We start from the raw sequence: 18,541 nt of genomic DNA, 5'->3' as shown, positions 1-18,541 counted from the left end.
CATTGAAGTCCCCACCCAAAATCCAGATATCAGCTGTATCCGCGGCGAGGATGGGAGTAATTTCTGTCAGTAGTGTAGCTAGGAGTGCCGGTGGGGAGTATATTGCCATAATCGCAAGGGTCTGGTTCCATAATGTACCATTTATGTGTACATATCTACCTCCGGTGTCGTGGATCACTTTTGATATTGTCAGTGGCAGCCTCTTATGGACTAAGATCAACACCCCTCTAGCCCCTATGGAGAAGCCTGCGTGTACCCCTGTGCGTTAGTTGGATCTGTTGAAGAGGTTGCATGTCGTTCCAGCAAGTTGTGTTTCAGTTAGGAGCACTATATCTGGTGTGTATCGATTTATGTATTGCTACACCAGGCGTCTCTTAATGCCGGATCCTAGTCTGTTAACGTTCCATGTCATAAATGTCAGGCGCTTGTTGGTTATCACAGTTTGTGGCGCCATCGTGTGCCTGGATTTTGTGGTTTATGGACGTGTCCTGCGGGTGATAGGGTGTGCATTAACTCTATTTCTCTTATATTTGGTGTGTCCGTCCGAAGTGCCTTTCCATGTCAACCAGTGAATCAAAAACTCATACCCAACTCCTCCTTCCCTATACACCAACCCCAACTGAAGCATCTGTCGCCCCATTATAAACTTATAAATTACTAAATCTCAACACTCATACGTTAACTCTTATCTTAGGTTTCCCGGCCTGTGGCTTGGTCGGTATTGTTTAGGCATACATCACACTCACTGTTGACGTTGACTGCACACTTCTACATCAGGGGGCGGCTAGGGTTGGGCCGCCAGCTGTTGTGCGCATCCATTTTCTGCTGTTCCAATGTGTTTCAAAAGTTCTGTTGCGTATACGTATCCAAAAGGTTGTGGTAGCGTTGTGTCTGTAGTTCCTTTTTACTCATTTCTTTCTTGCAGCATTTCGACCGGTTGTTGCTGTGGTCCGATATTTGGTATTCTCTCTGGACGTGGTCTATTACATTGAATCTCATTTCTCCCCGTGCACTCCAGTCTCCTTCTATGTGTCTTTCGGCCCAGTTCCATGCTTCCCTGGGATCCGTAAAGTGTAATGTTTTGCCATTATGGAATATTTTTAGTTGGGCTGGGAAGATAAGTCTGTATTTGATATTCATCACATCCCTGAGGGAGATGTTGTCTTTGTTGTTCTCCGGTTCCGTTGATGCGGGCCGTTCCGGTGAGCGGGACAGTGGCGTGGTGGCATATTGTTCTATTCTATTCTGTGTGGAGGATTTCTTTGGTTTGTCGTTCCCCATATTGTAGGGCAGATCGCTGTGCTATATGGATTCTGTTTCGTTTCGTGCAGAGGTCTAGCTGCGTGCTGCGCTAGCTTCCAGTTGTTGTTCAGTGTTTTTGGTGGGCTTTGTCCGCAGAGTCGTGGATCATAGTGCTGTGACCGGAGGTGTCTTTTCGGAGCTGTGTCATCGTAGGCCTCTGCTTTATTTTGCCTCCGATCTCCTTGGGGGCTGCGGAGCCCAGATGATTTTAGTGTTTTGGTCCTTATTTGTCTCCTCACTGCTTTAGTGTTTAGATTATTTTCCAGTGTCTTTCATGTTCGGACATGAAGTGTTTTCCCCCGGGTGTGGTAGCATGGATTTATTTAGTGCGTTGGTAGCGTATGCAGGTATGCCCATTCACTTATGCCGGCTGGAGTAGTCAGCGTGCCCCAACACGGATGTTAGCAATGCATTGGCAGAGTCTCCCAGTTTGTTTACACCCAGTCCTAATCAACACCCCGAGGGAGGGCACATTGTTATGCGCAATTTGAGATGGCTACCAATGTATCCCCACAGATGCACCTTAATGTTCCGCTCTATGGTGGCCATGGGCTTTGGGGGGTTGATGCAATTTTCGTCCAGCTTATTGCAGGCAGTTGTGTGCTATCAGAGCAGTCACAGAAGCAGGTCCCCGCGGACCGCTGGGCGTCACTGCGAGCTGTCGCACCAAGATCCCAAGGGAGGCGCACGGCAGAATGCGTAGTAGGTTGCTGGCCCACTTTCTACCTGCGCCCGCTTAGGCCATTCCACATGCGGAGGTATGAGGGAGGCCCACAGACTCCTTGTGTTTGGATTCACATCTTTTCAGGGCATACCATGGGGGTTGGCGGCGCCTCCAGGAGTACTCACTGTGATTGCAATGGGTATCACCCGCCCCATAGTATCTTTGGTCCGAAAAGGGTGCTATGACTCCACGGCGCTCTGTATATTATTTGCCGCAATTAATGTTGCTGTTACCTTTATAGACGTAGGGCGCCTTGGATAGGTCTCTAGGGGCAGTACAATAGACCTCTTGCGGACCGCTCCAGATGAGGGTATGGTAAGTTTACCACTAATCATATAATGACTTTTTTTCTACAAAAAGTAAGTCCAATAATCACATATGGTTCTGAGATACTAGTGCCTAAACCAAGAAACTATTCGGATCAATACGAAGGAAGATTTTGGAAATCAGTCTTTAAACTTCCGGGATGTATCCCAATTCCACTTCTACGATATGAATTGGGTGATATCGCAATATACTGCCAAGTAATCTGGAAGATGTGTGGCTTCTTTAGAAAATGTTCTATTGGAGCGTCAGCTAAAAACATATTGAACATATTGAATTCATTAGCTCACTATCTTCTATCTTCATCAGACAAATTTCCCAATACTTGGTATAAGTGTGTCTTAGCTTCTTTAGATGAAGCGAATGTAACATTAGAACTGATCCTAAATCCTGTAAAAGCGCAGCTAGCTTTTTACCGTCAGGATTGGATCAACACTCAAAACCAATGTAAAAAGTATGTAGATTATTCTGTCTTATTATTTGGCCAAAAACGCTTGGGGTACATGGAAAAGTATCTTTAAAGGTGTCCATCGAGCGTTGTTAGAACTCAACTGCTGAGAATACATCTGAATATGTATCCTACTAATGAAATTCTTGCCAGACGGGGGATTGTGTAAAAATAAATCAAAGCTGGTGTCGCTATTGTAATAACAAAATGCAGAAAGAATCCTTAGCCCATCTAGTAGTTGGCTGTTCCGGCAAAAATATTTTAAGAACTCGTTACAACTCTTCTGTTATTATGCAGAAGAGGAAATTTGGAGTCTATTATTGACCAGCTGTATAACATCAATACACATTGCTTTGGTTCAATATTTGTCTGTGGTCTTCCCAAAACCAAACTAGCACTTTATGCAAATTGAATGTATTTTATGAAATTGAATGTATTTTATTGTAACTATTGAATAATTTTGGAATTGTTTGAACATTTTGAGGTTGACGTATTCAGCCAAACAAATAAAAAAGAAAAAGAAAATAGTTCCATGTAAAAAAGGCTGCCATCCTACCTTAGGGATCTAGCAGAGCTCCAAGCACGCAGCATTGCAGAGGCTGCTCATCACATGACCAGTCCCTGCCCTTCTGTTACCCCGCCCACCAATGAACCGGACCTCCAACTTCCCACCTTCCACACAGCTACACTAAGGCTCCTGTCCAACTCCAGGCAGACAGGGTAGAGGTGTCTGCCAGTCATGTGACTAGGCCCTGCCTGCTACCTATTTCTGCACTGCTCACCAGGCATCCTCATTGCCGGCCTCATCAGCAAGAGATGAACAAAGACAAGGAACGCTCCTGTTCGAGTCTGTTCTGGTCTGATTGGGTCAAACACCAGGCATGCTGCCCCTCACACGCCAGGTAGACATCACCACGTGTCCTCTGCCACCATAGCCCATCCCCATCCTCCTTAGTGTGTGCACAGCCAAGCACCAAAGCCAGCCCCAGACAGCTACCTTGACGAACCTTGTCAACATACCCCAGACACCCGTACAACAAGCTGTAACAACCCCCACTCTATCTATCTTTCTTGTCTACCATTCTTGAATGCATCATATCTCGTCCTCCACTATTACTCTCTCAACCCCAATCTGGATTATGTAATCTCTATTTTATCGAAAAAGCTCTTCTCAGTGTCTCTAATCTCAACTTTCCGATCTCCTTTCCAATCTTATTCTGCTGGACCTTTATGCTGCTTTTGTTGGTCGATCACTCAACACTTCTTCGTATCCTCTCTTGAATGGGCATCTCTGGTACTGTTCACCAATGGTTCCAATCTTACCTAACTGAACACTCATTTTCCATCTCTTGGGCAAGCAAACGTTTTTCCGCTCTCCCTCTAGTACACTGTGTCCCGAGAGTTCAGTCCTGGGTCCTCTTCTCCTTTCACTAAATGTCTCTCTACTCTATCGTTTCCTCATTTACCCTATCTTCCAACCTCTATGCCAACCATTCCCAAATCTATGTTTCCTTTTCTTCTTTCTCATATGCTCTCCAGTCTAGCATTTCGTCCTGTCTCTTACCAATGCAATCCAGTCTGCATGTCCATTTCTTACACCGCATCGCTTCTAAAAGCAAGATTCTTTTCTTCCTGGCTTCTACTTTACTCCCTCCACTTCCTCCCCCTTCTATAGCGTTTCATCCGTCCAATCTCTCGTTCAGCTTGCAATCTTGCTGGTTACTTTGACTCCTGTCTCTTCATCATCACATATATCACTAACACAGCTTGTTCAACGCAACTTTGATGTCTTGCTCCCCATACTTCCATTTCACCCTCCCTTTAGTTCCTCTCTTGGCTGGCTTTTGAATCTCAACTTTTCTTCCATTTCCTCTGCATTGTTTTTATGGTATTGCCCCCCCTCGTACCTCACTCTTTCTCTTCACTGCTCACTCTTTATGTCCTTTCTCATTCCCTTGGTTCACAACAAGTCTTACTTGCAGTGCTGAAACCCCCATGCTCCCTATCTCATTTTTGGTCCTTTGCTCTCTTGGCACATACACATCGGAACTCTCTGCCCCTTGAAATTGGATCCTCTTCAACCCTTTAATGTTTCCGCCTACATCGAAAAAACATTCTCCTTTCTTCTGCTTGCTCAATATGTACGTTCTCTGAAATTGCTATGTCGTATAATTTGCAGCATTTGTTTACATACAGAGCTTGTTGAAAGTGCTGTGTAAATTAAATACAAATATACACTTGCCTCCTTATGCTGATTTACTCCTGCTCAGAGGCCGCTCACACTGCTGATACCGTTAACCTCACATCACAGCGATCTCAGTAGTCTTTATCACTGAAACCTGGTTCACACTCAGCCATCTTCAACATCCTCCTACATCACGGTTACAATTGCAAACTTAACCACACAGCGAAATCCAGAGTTGGGGTGGCAGTTATCCATAATAGCAACTGGCCCTGTATGGTCATTCTGACACCCACAACCAGATTCCTCAAATCTCTCTCAAGCCAGTTCCTTTTTACACACAATGATTCACCACTTCTTCTACAGCCACTCAGGGGAGTGGTGCCTTCCTCAACAACTTCTCCAGAATGTTCTCCTCGGATATTATTTTCTCCACTAATAACATCTGCTTCAGAGACTTGAATGTCCCTGAGTATCAACCAGCAAATCACATGTGTGACTCGTTACTCTCCCTGACCAACTCCAGAGGCCTCAAACAAATGGTACTCTCCCACGCATGTCAAAGGCCATTTGCTTGACCTCATCTTCACCTCTTCCTTGCTCGATATCCTGCATGGACCAACCATGCTGTGATTCCCCTACTCTTATCACACACATCATTGCTGCATAAAGGCCAGGCCAAACGCCTAGTGGTTGAACTTCCCACTAGACACCCTAGAGTCAAAATTCACATTTGCCTTCACAGGAGATGCTGCAGCCCTTCTGGAATCATTGAAACAGTCACTCAAGGAGTTAGCCAATGCCCACGCTCCGAAGTTGTCCCATGACTCTCAAGTCTGGCCCTCCCAGTCTGTGTCTAAAGTCCCACTTAAGGCTCTTCCGATGTCCTCGCGCCTACCTCTGTATTCCTCCTTGAGAACTTCTTATGCACTGTCCTTGTTTTGTCCCGGCCTTTTATAGGCCTTGCATTTTCATCCCCAACCTAACATTCTTTAAGATTGGCTCATACCAGTCTGGTATTGTATGGGGATCTGGGATAGTACTATTAACCTAATTGTATTAATTACTCCAGCAGCTGTGTAACAGTGGGTTCCCAAGCCTTCATACGGCCTATTAACTTTCTCACTCGTCCAGGGAGTCCCACAAGGGTCTGTTCTGGGACCTTTTATATTTTCCCTTTATACCTCCACTCTCGCTGCTGTTATCTCCTTGTTTGGTCTTTCACATTACTTCTATGCTGACGATACTCAGATCTTTCTGTCCTCTTCTTCTTTCTCTTCTGATATTCATCACAACTGTCCTCCTGTTTATTAGCTATTAAATCTTGGATGTCGGCTCATTATCTTACACTCAATGCTAGTAAAACTGAGGTTCCCTTCTTCCCCCGCTAACACTCTTGCTCCCCCTATATCTCACCCTCTTGTTTATTTTCCCCCATCCCAGCTTTCGATTCCCTCTACTGCTCGTAATTTAGGGCTTCACTTTGATTCTGCCTTGTCCTTCACTCACCATATCTCCCTTTTCTCACGTGCCTGTCGCTTTCATCTACACAAAATACATAAAGCTTGTCCCTTTCTTTTCAGGCCAAGAAAATTACTGATATCCTCTATGATCTATTCACAACTGTATTATTGTTACACTGCTCTCTTTGGTTTTCCAGCTACTCGTCTTGATCGTATGAACTCCCTGCCTCTATCCGCCTTCTACGTGTTCTCTCCTTTTGTGACTCCATTTCTTCATCCCTTTCCACACTTGGTTGGCTATCTTTCCATTCTGAACTTAAATTTAATTTTCTTTGTCTTGTTTTCAAGTCTCTCTATGGTCTTGCACCTGACTATCTTTCCTCTCTTGTTTTATTTTATACTACTTCATGATCTCTTCGTTCTACATCTCAATTTCTTCTAGTAGTCACCCGTCCTCTCTGTGCCCAGTCTCGCTTTCGCTCCTTCGCCCTCCTGGCCCACCTACACTGGAATGCTCTTCTTTACTCTCTCCGTTCTATTTCCTCTTAAACTTTATTTCATAAATTGTTAAAGTCCCACCTCCTACATCTTGTTTAACATGACAGATTGCTTCTTATTATATTGTTATCATGCATTTGTACGGTCTTGATTCTCTGTACAGCGCCTTGGCTTAAGGTGCTTTATAAAATATAATAAATACAAATACAGTTGGAAGTTCCACCTGATTTTCCTGAGTTTGTGCTGCTCTCACAAGCCTCTCTGCTTGCCCTGTAGCTTGAAAACCCACATCCCTGCCCACGCCAGGAAACTCATAGCCTGATTTGCTCACTCATGCATCAACAGGAATTCTTGTCTTTGAGGGGCCGAGTTGAAGCTCACTGCATCCTGCCCGCAGGAATCCCTTCTGGCATATTGGATACTATGGTATCAATTCTTGCGGCATATTATGTTTCATGGAAAAACAGTCCCTTACGCTAGGAAATCTCTGTGTAGATTTCACAAAAGGAAACCCCTGGTCTGTGACTTCATTCTGTTCCTCAGGGTTATTAGTCTTATGCTTGTGGCTTTGTATGCCTGGAAAACCCCATCCCCGAGTGAATACAGAAATTGGGGACATGGTCTTGGCAAGAGAATAACAGCATCTCATCATGCTGAGCCTTCTAACTCTAGGATGACATTACTCATAAAAGGTCAAGGTCATGTACCTGGAGAGGTGCTCTGGAGCTCCCACCCTGGACTGGCTGCTGGTAGCTCCCTGCTCCAGTTGGCTGACGTTCCTCGGCTGAGTAGTCCACTCCAGACTTTGAGAAAGAGGGAGGCATCACAGTTTACAAGAGCTTCTTCAGAAATGACGCCTGTGGAAGGGCAAATTCAATGATTGCATTCAGTACTCTTCCTGGTAGCCAAGGTTTCAGGTGAGTTATGTCCGGTCCTGGACCACAAGGAGGTAGAAGTAGTAGTAAAAATCCTTCATTAAGCATAAACGCATTATCATTAAAAACCAATTTCAAGGCGCTGTAAGCACATACATACTGATAACAATGATTAACAGCAAAGTATAGTAAAAACAAAAAATACATCTCCCAACAAGTTCATCTTGACATCCATTTTCAGGACAGCTGATGACACCTGTAGATCTTCGGGCTGCATGCTTCCACATCCTTACCCATCAATTAGCTTGGAATTTCCTATGTTTTGCAGTGCATGTATGTCACTTTTAACTTCAAGTATTATCATTTGCTGTAAAGACAACTCTTATAGTTTTAACAACTGGGTTGGCCCCTCTGGTGGCTCTGTTACATTACAAAGGGGTTGAGGTGTACCGAAAGTACATTTAAAAGTTTATTTGGATTACTCCATTATTATCAGTACATACATACTAAAATCGATCCGCATTAAGCTCAGTCATTTACCAACCCAATTAATACCTTATTTACAATCAAAGTTGAAACTACAATAAGAAAAAGAAAAAAACTCTGTATAGACCAATATTGCTACAAACCTCAACCATAGACCAGAATCCGTTTTTTAGAGATGTATCGTTGGTCCCTACGCGCAGGTTGGTTATAAGCAATCTTACATTTAAGGCCATATCTAGGAACTTCATCAAATCAAAAAGTAACTCAGGTTCCGTTCAATTAAAAATTAAGGTTATACCTTCCTTACAATAGTTTAAGCCACTAAGTATGGTTTTAACCATACCATCCTCTCAACTTTATAAAGTGGGCAGATCAAGAGAAAATGTACCATATCTTCATCCAACCCCATATCACATTGGCATTTTAAAGAAGTCTTGTGCCAACTGGTTCTTTTGGCAAGCGGAATTTAGCCTAGTCATAATCAGTAGCCTCCTCCCGCAGGTGAAATACGGCCAATAATAGGACGAGTGGCTAAGCGGCTCCCTTTGGCCTCCACATACATGGCGAGTGAAGGCAGTGATTGAACTCTATCTGCATACGCACCAACGCTCTTTCTCTAGTCCAGCATTTAATTGCTGATATTACTTGGACCAAGTTGGACACACAATTATCCATCCCTTTTTCAGCTGTAAATTGGTCCCAGAGGCTGCCCCCTATTTTATACCATGCAGATTTGGGAACACCCGTGACAGCTTCCATCACTGCAAAAGTATGTCAGGTGCCTAGTCTGTGCAATTTAAGCAATACTCTGTAGTCCTAATTCTATTCTTAGCACACTGCTGGGGCCACCCTGGTGGTAAGCCCAGAACTTGGCGCCAGAATTATGTCTACTCTATCTCCAAAGGCTTACAGTTGTTGTTACCCCATATCTCACTGCCATACAGTGACTCCTTCTCGAACCCACCGCTCATCCACCTCCAACTCTCTGAGGGTCAGATGTTTCTCCAGGCGGAGAGTGGCAGGTAGATCTCGCTCTTTGGCTGGCACCTCCCTCTGGAACAGCCTACCTGCCTCTCTCAAACTTGAGCAGGACCACCTCAGGTTCCGGAAGCAACACAAGACCTTCTTTTTCGCGTATGCTTTCTCACTCTCTCTCCCCTTATGATTTTCTTGTCTGCTCCACTAACTGGTTACCTGGCCCCCCTCTGAACCTTATGGGGACCAGGCTCCTTCATGGCCAGTAGCCCCATGCACTGCCTCTGGGCCTACCACGCACTAGGGACTGTATCTGCAACCCTACAGTCCCCTGCCTCCTTGCACTTACATGGAACCGACACCCTGGCGGCACTTACTTGAGCTTTCTCATTGCACTCTCCCTTTCCCTCCTAATTTGTGGGAGTCCATGGCATAGTGATGCCCTTGATTAAGGCCAGCTGGAGTTCAGGCTAGACTAACGATGTCATCGGCATGAAGTAATGCACTGTATGCCTTGCTACCCAGCCTAGGTGGACATAGCATGTTGGATATCTAGCTCACCCACACCCACCGCGGGCTCTGGAAGTCCCTCAGTTTGTGATTGACGATCTCACCATGGGCGCATCATCAATCAGAAGACCTTGCATGGGAAACATACAAAAATGTCACCCCGAACACTGCAACATGTTAATTACTGCGCCTTTGTGCGGTACTAACATGCCGGCCCTCACTACACCGACTATTGGGAGCGGGGGTGTCCCCAGCTCCCCTTTGTTGGTGTAGTGGATGTGAGGGGTTGCGGGGGTGTCCCCTGCTCCCTTTTCTTAGTGTAGTGGGGCTCGGGTTGCGGGGGTGTCCCCCGGTCCCCTTTGTTGGTGTAGTGGATGTGAGGGGCTGCGGGGGTGTCCCCCGCTCCCCTTTGTTGGTGTAGTGGATGTGAGGGGTTGCAGGGGTGTCCCCTGCTCCCTTTTGTTAGTGTAGTGGGGCTCAGGGGTTGCGTGGGACTATAAAGAAAAACAAATTAACTAAAAAGGTCCCTTCGGAACCAGTTCAGACGTGCATTAGAGGGAGAGAACTGATGCCGCAATGACAGAGGAGAGACGGCGACACTCCCAGAAGCGTACCCAGGGCCAATCTCTGTGTCAGGCAACGCAGGCGGCTGCCTGATGTGTCAGCCTCGAGGGGGCGCTGCGCCAGCAGGCCGAGAGTCCATATATATTAATACTGTTTGTCATGTGTGCTGTGTACATGTACGTTTTTACAAAAAATGTGCCAGACCCAGTGTGACTAATCTCTCTGCATTCCAATTTTGTGCTCTCCTGTAAAGCCAGGCACCGGCCACCACATTGATTTGTATTGATGCTACTAAGCGAGCAGCCTCAGCGCAAATAGCAAGGTCCCAGGCATGGCCGCACTGCACGTGCCCTCCTTCAGCGCATGCCCTGCACTGACACAGGGGGTTGATTGACTGGGCAGCCTGCCCTGCTGTGACCCTGTGTCCGTTACCAGAGGAGGAATCAGGATCAAGGCAGAAGGACGTAGGAAGGTGCCCAGCCAGGAGGAGCCCAGCCCCAGAGCCTATAAGCCATTTTAGGCTGGGCCGGCTGCCAATGTGCCAAGATTGGCATAACACAGTTAACCTTTATAATTGGTAAGCAACCTTCATTATTAAACCAGCATTATTAGCAACCCCCACAGTGCAGATATTGGGGCTTAAATCTTCGATCTTTCTTCCTGACGGAACACGTTGGGACTTCTGTGCCGAGCCCTTCGGAATTAGGGGTTTATTGATGACCGTTTTATGTGATATTTCATTACGCCCAATTTTACTGTCATTACAAGAAAGTGATGTTTGTTGGCAGCCTCCTCCTGGTTGTGTTGGTAAGGGCGACTGGAACAACAACGCTAATGAACGCTGCAGTGTCCACAACGGGCATGGGCAGGGGCTTTCTGTGCTGGCTGAGCCACAGGCCTTCTGTGTCTATGCGAAGGGTAATTTATTGGCTGTTTAATCTGTAAAAGGAATGCTCATTTGCTTACTGCCATTTATATACTGCAGCAAACAGACGCTTTGTTCTCTCATGAACTACACACCTGATCTGCTTGGTGGAGTGCATTAATATTAGGGCTCTGAGTCTGACCTGTGGCTTGCGTGCGGCTTGGTAACAAAGGGCAGACTTGCTTTACACACTTCTATAAAAGAATGCTATCTAGCTAGAGTCACATTCCACAAACAAAAAATGGAGCAAATCTTCCTTAATAAAATACGCTAAAGTAAATTAATAATTGGTCATTCAATTTGGGCCGCAGCAAATGGGGCAAGAAGAATGATCCTGAGCTTAACAGAGGCAAACATGTACAATTTCACCCAATGCTACATGTTGCTTCATTCTTAGAATCTATAGGTTGAGACGTCAATTGACTTGCACAACGCCCACGTCTCATTATGCACTCAGCTACCTCAAAATGTGCATTTAAAAAACCTCAAGGCTCGTGGAAATTCATCACATGTTGAAAAGGAGGAAATTAAAAAAATAAAACCAGGCAATGGCAGAGAGTCAGGAAGTGCTCGGATTACTTACTGGTAAACTTCATTACTCCCAGTCTTACTCTTCCTCGTCCAAGTACTTACCTGACTCGTGTATTTTTATAGCATTCTGAAACGCATCCTGGCTTTTTAATCGAACAATCGTGAACTAGAAGGGCCACCATACAGAGAAAAAGAATCATTATCTCTCAGAAAACTGCTATGAAAAACCCCTGCAGCCCCCTCACAGAACCCAGTCTGATTTTACTGCTGCACAGAGTTAAGTCAAAGAGATCACAATGTTTCGGATGGCGAGGGGCAGGTATTGGGTGGGACTGGACATAGGTACTAGTATGGCTATGGACGGTCACTGGGGGTGGGGAAATATACTTACAACACACACAAGCTTCATGTCCCCCCTCAGATCTCCTCTATTTCCATTCTTCACCTCTCACCATGGCAAGGATTCTGTCTTACAGGAATACACTTCCAGTGCCACTGAACAGTTACAAATGACTGGGTAATGGTTTCCTGCATGAACTGGGCATGCTGCGAATCGCTGCATATGGAAGTGTCTTGGCATAGCCGTAGACATATACTCATGAATCTTTTCAGTTGTGCTATTTTGCATAAATATCATCAGACTCATTTCAATATTCCTAATTAGCAAGTGTCCTCACACCATTTGTGGCATTTTGAGCCATTCCCCAACAATACTGAGACTTGTATATATATTGGGGACAATGAAACTGCAAGTCTTCGCTTACAATGTAGACTGAAAAGCCAGCCCACTCCCATAGTGTCACATATGACACAGGTGTTACGCATATGATGCTCTGGCGATATACTTTTGCTGTGTAAGGCTTGATGAGAGCAAAGAATTTTGGACATAGAGAATTGTGTGCCACTCTCTGAGGGAGGTGGCTGCTCCCCCACTCTCCCCGGGTGCATGGAACCCGGTGCTGTACCCATGCCAGGCTACCACTTGGTTGTGCAGCCTGGCATAGTGGCATACTCCTTAGTGCCTCTCACTTCCACCACCAGTGCCGCTTCTGCAGGGCCTGCCCTAGGTAGGTCCCAATAGTAGCCTGCGACGCTTCAAAGTTGCTACCTCTAGGCCTAGGGAATGATCCTCTCCCTTCTCGGCTCTCGCCCTCTCAACGCCGACTGCGGCAGGTGTGCATACCACGACTGTGTGCATTGCATAGCAGTACTTTTGCCCTATTTAGTTTAAATGTTCACGTTCAACACGTGTAATTCTACAAATTCAGACAATTTTTGTTGGTTGTCATTTTTGGCGCTGGAGGTCCCAAAGATGCTTCCCGCCTGGGGTGCAATCTAGTGTAAGACGGCCCTGCGTGACGCCAAAAAGGTACGTGGATAAGGGGCAGGTGGGTAGGGGGATGCGGGGCAGGTGGGTAGGGGGATGCGGGGCAGGTGGGTAGGGGGATGCGGGGCAGGTGGGTAGGGGGATGCGGGGCAGGTGGGTAGGGGGATGCGGGGCAGGTGGGTAGGGGGATGCGGGGCAGGTGGGTAGGGGGATGCGGGGCAGGTGGGTAGGGGGATGCGGGGCAGGTGGGTAGGGGGATGCGGGGCACAGTGGTCTACGTTTCACTGCGCAGCGCCACAATGGGATTTGGGAATTTGAAAGTCGACATTATGGGCGGCGTAGTGACCACATAGAACCCCTTGCATGCGCTTACATTAAAAGGCCAAGTTTATGAGCGCAGAGCTTGACCGCAGTTCTGAGCCCATGTACTCATACGTTAGGCCTTAAGTGCCCATGATGCCAGTACCTGGACATTGGGGGACAACGCACGTCAACCTCTGGGCACCCATGCCGTCTCTTTCGAAGGTGTGAATATGTGGGTATTTCATCGCCTTACCTAATACACAAGGGTACTGGAAGGACTTACATATGACAGCCTTAGATGGGAAATGGTGCGAGTACATGGCCGTAAGGCAGCAATGCCTGCCAAATGCCTATACAAAAGTCAAAGCTTTTGGCTTTGTCAATGTTTGCTACCACACACGGAGAAAAAGGAAACTCGCTTAGTTTCAAGGAGAGTTTGCCCTGAAGGCACCAGCTCTTCTTTGCTTCGTAAAGGCTAAACGCCAAGCGCAGGAGCCTCACCACGCCCACGAGGTGCAGCTCAGTGCCCATCATTACCCACTGAGCCCTGCGGCCGGATTACAAGGATGACAATGATTCCTTTGATGCAGAGTGTTGATGTCTCTGGAATTCCAGGAAGGGTGGAGCGCGCTCCCTCTGCCACTTGGTTTCTCTCATGCTCTCTCTCTCTCTCTCTCTCTCCCTCTCTCTCTCTCTCTCTCTCTCTCTGTGCTTTTGCTTTTTCTATATCACTCACTGCCTATTTCTCGTTTTCTCTCTTTTCTCGCCCCTCTCTCATTCGCTCACTCTTCCTTTCCTCCTTTCCCTCTCCTTTTTCTTTGCCCCTTTCTCGCCATCGTCTGCTTCTTTAGACGCCTCTTCCTCTCTTCCCTTTACACCACTGTCTCCATCTTCCTCTCCCCATATCCTTCTCCTTGCACATCCCTTTCTCCTCTTCCTTTTACCCTCTTGATTCCTCTTCCATGCCCCATTTCTTCGTCCTTCGTTCTGTCCCCTTTCTTACCATCTTTTCCTTAGCCCCCTTTTCTTCTCTTTCACACCCTCTCATTCTTTCTCTCCGCTTTTCCTGTATTCCCCCTTCCTTTTGAAAATCGTTTCCTCCATCTTGCCCCTATTCCTCTCCTTGCCATCTCCTTCTTCTCTTCCTTTATTCCCATCTTTCTCTCATTATCACTCTCTCCCCTATTTATCATCCTTTTCTCTTCCTCTTCCCCCACTTTCTCTCACTCCCTCTTTCTTTCCCTGTTTCTCTCTTCGTTCTTTCCCTCTTCTCTCCCTTTATCTCCCTCTTCCATGCGATTTCTTTCTCCTTGTTCTGTTTCCTTTCTAGGTATCTTGTCTTCCTTAGGACCCTCTTCCTCACTTACTCCCTCTTCCTTCTTTCTTGCCCTTTTACTGTTCATCTTCTCTCTTGTTTCTCCTTATTTCTCTCCCGCTCGTCCTTTCTCTTCTTCTCATTGACCTCTCCTGCAAAACTCCAAAACAATACCCCAGGGGGTATCAAACTTCTGAGGTATTTACACATCAGTCGTTCTGAATGGGTGGTTCACTTTTAACAAAGTTGACACATTTGAAGGAATGTTTATGTCGATTACAAGCGATTATGTGTAGCCCAGGTGTTGTTGCCCTAGCCTGGCAGCCCTTGCGCACCTGCCTCCAGGCCAGCAAGTGTCCTTATTTATTTTATTTATTGGGAATTTGTAATACGCCTATACGCACCGTGTTTTGAGGCGCAACAAGACAAGAGGGTTGGGGCAACAGGGAGGACAAAAGAAAAACGATACTACTAGGCCTTGTGACATTCGGATCCTGCAAGTGCAGTAGCGAGAAGTGCAGGAGAGAGGTGGGAAGTGCCAGTCAGGGTGGTAGGGCCCGTGAGAAAAACGAGGGCCTGGGGAGGCCAGGTGGACAGAGCCAGGGCAAGCAGAGAGTGCAGGGGAAGGAACGCCCACGAGCTAAGTACAAGGTAAGGGGCTTGAAGGTCTACAAGGGTCCAGGCCCAGATAGGCTAGTGCAGGGTGGAGGGGCCCGCAAGGGCAAGTGCAGGTAGAGCGGGCAGGTGGTCAGGGGAAACCAAGTGCAGGATAGATTGGACTAGGGGGCCTGGTGCCCGTTAAGACGCTGAAGAAACCAGGCAACCAGTTAAGGGCAGACAGGGACATTAGCGGGGGAGAGGGAAGGAAGAAGAGAAAAAGAGGTTCTTGAGAAGCTTCCAGAACTTAAGGAGATCCAGCTCAAGTCTAAGACAGCAGGAAGCCCATTTCAGAGGTAGGCACCTGCGGAGGATAAAGATCTACCCACCACTCTCTGCTTGGAAAAGCGTCTAATCTACAGAGAGTTAGAGGTAGACGACCGAAGGGCTCTAGCAGGGAGGCATTTACAGAGAGAAAGTTGAATGTAGTGGGGTCCCAGGCCCCAGAAAGCCTTGTGGATAATGCAGAGGGTCTCGAACTTGATCCTTGCAGCAACCGGGAGCCAGTGGAGAGATTTTAGGGCTGGAGAGATGCAGTCCCTGGGCTTGAGGCCTAGGATAAGTCTTGCAGTCCTGTTCTGAATTAGTTGAAGAGGGCAAAGGGAGGAGTTAGGATTGAGGAAGAGGCTGTTGCAGTAGTCCAGACTGGAGAGGACCAGAGCTCTGGAGACATTGAGTTTCTGGGGGAAGGTGAGGAAAGGGAGAATGCCTCTGAGGAGGTGCAGGTGAAAGTGGGCCTTCTTGGCAAGGTCTGTGATGCGAGGGTTGAAGGAGAGAGAGAGGTGTCGTAGATGACACTAAGGTTTTTCGACACACAGGAGGGTGACTGGAGTGGGCCAGCGTGTTGGAGGGAAAGAGGGAGCAGGGGTCCCAATGAGAAGGATTTCTGTCTTACTGGCATTACGGCAGAGATAGCAGTGCACCATGCCTGAATAGCAGACAGGCAGTCGGTAATGAGTGAGGGGAGGAGGGAGAGGAGGGAAGCTTGAAGCAGAGCTGTGTTTCATCCACTAAACAATGGAAATTAGGAGAGAAGGTGGCGATCAAATGGGCTAGATGGGCCAAGTAGATGTTGAAAAGCCAGGGTGAGAGGATAGAGCCCTGAGGAACACCATAGGTGGAGAGTGAGATGGTGGAGAGAAAAGAGCCCAGTTGAATCTGGGAAGGTCGGTCCTAGAGGAAGGTGGTCAACCAGTCCAGAACCAGGTCCGTGATGCCAAGGGTATCACAAAGCAAATTTATCAGGGTGGCATGGTTGACCGTATCAAAGGAAGAGGAGCGGTCAAGAAGGATGAGAACGGAAGGAAAGCTGTAATCAAGATTAGAAAGCAAGTCTTCAAAGGTGTTCAGGAGAGCAGTATCCTTACCTCTGCCCGCTCTGAAACCAGACTGGTAGTTGTGGAGATAACCAACAGATTCAGTGAAGTGGATAAGCTAAGAGATGTCCAGCTTCTCCAAGAGTTGCCAAGGAAGGGGGTATAGGAGGTAGGGCGGTAGTTTTCCCGGAAAGGAATGGTTGGCAGAAGGCTTTTTGAGGATAGGGTGCACAAGGGAGTGCTTGTGGAGTGAGGGGAAGGATCCAGTGGCAAAGGAGTGATTGCAGATATCATACAAGGCTGGAGCAAGGGAGGCAATATTGTTCTTGATACATGTATGGATGATACTTTCATAGAGCGGACTTGTCTAGAAACCTCATCAGTTGTTATGAGAGAAAAAGAGGAGAGCAGGAGGAGGGCCAAGGGAAGCCTGAGAGCGGGAAAGGGAGAAGGGTGTGGAGTAGAGGCGAGCGAGGACAAGATGTCATGAGTTTTTAGGAATGAAGTGAGAGGTCAGAGAAGTGCAGAGGGACAGGGAAGGCAGAGGAGAAGTGGAGACTGCAGTAGTGATGGTTCTTTTGCAGATTTTGAAAAGTCAATTCATGCTGTTAGTGGCCGCAGGAATGCAGGCTTCGATATAGGCCCTCTTTTTCGAGCAGATGGAATGTTTGTATTGCCTTTGGAGCAGGCGGCAGGCCAGTTTGTCAGATGATGTGCTTGAAGCCTACCACTTTCCGCTCAGCTGCGTTTCAGAGCGGCCAGGTCGGAGCCATATCAGGAGTTGCACTTGAAGGCAGATTTCATGCAGATCCTCATGACAGGGGTAAAGGATGCCCAGAGTGTTCGAGATGGAGAGTTGAAGGTTACTAAGGCCTGTGTCAGAGTGAAATACCAGTGGCAGGGGTAGGAGGGGGAGTGATTGTGGCATCAAAAGTGGCAACTGGCACTCGCTTCCTAGGTCGAATGACGGAGAAGGAAGCTGGTGGTGCGGGTGGGGGCTTAGCCCGGGGGACCCAGGAGGTCCATGTGAGAGGAAAGGAGAGCATGATCAGACCAGTAGAGAGGAGTAATGAGAGGGTTGGAGATAGGGATGTCTGAAGAGATGGGAGCATCCAATGTGTGTCCGGCTGAGTGTGTCGGACCGGAGGGAAGAATGGAGAGGGAAAGAGAGTCACAGAGGTTGTGGAAGAGCCCAGAGGCTGCATCAGGGGAGTCGAGGTGAATGTTGAAGTCTCATAGAAGGAGAAGCTTGGAGAAGGAGACCAGGAGAGAAGAGGTGAGGTGAGGTAAGTCCATTCTGAGAGGAAGTGGGAAACCTGGCCAGGGGGCCTGTAGATGATGGCCAGAGTCAGAGAGCGACCAGGAGCAACACCAAGCCTGCAGACAAGGCCTTCCCAAGAGCAGTAGGCCTGAGTGGATATGATAGTAGCAGGAACCCACTCAGGGAAGATCAGGGCCACTAGGCCCCCGGGCCGGTTACCCTGGGCTCAGAGAGGATATTGTAACCCTCAGAGAGGAGAGTGTCAAAGCTTGTAGAAGAGCTGTCAGTGAACCATGTCTCGGTGACAGTGAGGACGTCTAGGTTGAGGACTTCAAGGAGTTGGCAGATGTCAGAGAAGTGTTTGATGGCAGAGCGAGAGTTGAGGGTAGCTAAGTGGAGCAGGTTGCCACTTTTGAAGGTCTTGCAAGGAGGGGTACAGGAGTGTGGTAAACCTGTCAGAGGAGAAAGAGGAGTGGCAGGAGGGAAGAGGAAATTGATGAGACGGAAGATGCCTTTCAAGACAGAGGAGGTTGGGCTGAGAGCCCTGGACCATGA

The 18,541-nt window shown here is 47.4% G+C and overlaps 1 long non-coding RNA gene across 1 annotated transcript in view; it reads right to left on the bottom strand.

Moving 5' to 3' along the window:
- The window catches only part of LOC138447707 (uncharacterized), a 150,230-nt gene that overhangs the window by 15,381 nt on the left and 116,308 nt on the right, over window positions 1-18,541 (bottom strand). The window contains exon 2 of the long non-coding RNA XR_011259928.1: window positions 7,649-7,798. This is a non-coding gene — a long non-coding RNA (uncharacterized lncRNA). The remainder of the gene's footprint in view (window positions 1-7,648; window positions 7,799-18,541) is intronic.

Source organism: Ambystoma mexicanum, chromosome 3q (assembly GCF_040938575.1).
Source record: "Ambystoma mexicanum isolate Mex_15411 chromosome 3q, UKY_AmexF1_1, whole genome shotgun sequence".
NCBI lineage: Eukaryota > Metazoa > Chordata > Amphibia > Caudata > Ambystomatidae > Ambystoma > Ambystoma mexicanum.
Note: the sequence above shows the minus strand (reverse complement) of the source record. Positions and strands in the feature narration are given on the sequence as shown.